Here is a 1,334-nt window from a genome sequence, read left to right as displayed (position 1 = left end):
ATAAACGTTGGAAATTCTAGGGTCATTACATTTGGCCAAACCCTAATTATGGTCCAAAGTTCAATAACCTCGTCTTGATATTTAGTCCAACATCACGATTACGTCGACTTTAAATAAGCATAATAATAACTTAGTTACGAGACATTAATTTAAAAAGGAAGAACATAGCTTACAGTGATTATTTATCGTGTAGTGTTAACTGGACAAAGTTTCGACTTAAAAACCGTAACACATTTCTTACAATAACCTTATTATTATTAACTTAAAATTAAAATTATATTTATAAAATATAAATATAAATATAAACTGAGAGAGATAGATAGATCAGGGGTGGTATGGATTCGGCAGCAAGCTCGGCTATTTATAGGCCAAATCTGATATAGTGTGCTCCGCGATCGCGTTGGAAATAGGCTTGAGAGCTCCGCGATCGCGTGATTCTTGTTTCCAGCTCACTACTTGACTTAAACGTGGGTTGCCGACATAATATTATATACATATAATATATATATATATATATATATAATATATATATATATATATACATATATATATAATATTATGTAATTATATAAATATTATATTATATTCTTGTGCATAGTTGACTTGTAATTTTAGTTCCGTTGAGTTGTACGTTGATACTCAGTTCATGTCTCGGTTCCGGATTTTCAAACGTCTTTTCGTATGCTTAGATATCTTGTACTTTTTGTTTCGCGGCTTGTACTCTTGTCATTTTTAGACGTTATTTATCAATAAATTGAACCACTTGGATTGTATCTTGTACATTTGAGCTTTTTGGTCATTTGCGTCTTCAAATCGTCGATTCTGTCTTCTGTCTTCACATTTATTTAAACGAATATTACTTGGAAATAGAACAATTGCAACTAAAAACTTTACATATTGGAAAGATATTGATACTAATTATATGTTCATTTGGAGCACTATCAACCATCCCATTTGGCTCTATATCACGTGATCAGTTTGAATTCAAAATTTATACTTTCAAACCAAAAGCCAACTTTGTAAACTTATCACAACTTCCATCCTGATTTTACTTTTTTGTATATAAAGTTGTGAAAAAGTATTCTTTTTTCAAAAATATACTCAAGTGCACACATTTACCAAGATATCTTATGTTGACATATCTCATTTTTGCTTAATCCCGCACATTATATCATTTTATTCAAAATCTTCTTTCTTATTTTCAATTTCAATTCTCTCTCGATTTCAGAATCGTTCCACAGCCATCCATTCAGGTATAATACTTTTACTCAATTTTCTTAAATTTAATGTATTTGCAATGATGATTTAATTCTGTTTTGCCTCTCGATTTCAGA

Source organism: Rutidosis leptorrhynchoides, chromosome 4 (assembly GCF_046630445.1).
Source record: "Rutidosis leptorrhynchoides isolate AG116_Rl617_1_P2 chromosome 4, CSIRO_AGI_Rlap_v1, whole genome shotgun sequence".
Taxonomy (NCBI): Eukaryota; Viridiplantae; Streptophyta; class Magnoliopsida; order Asterales; family Asteraceae; genus Rutidosis; species Rutidosis leptorrhynchoides.
Note: the sequence above shows the minus strand (reverse complement) of the source record.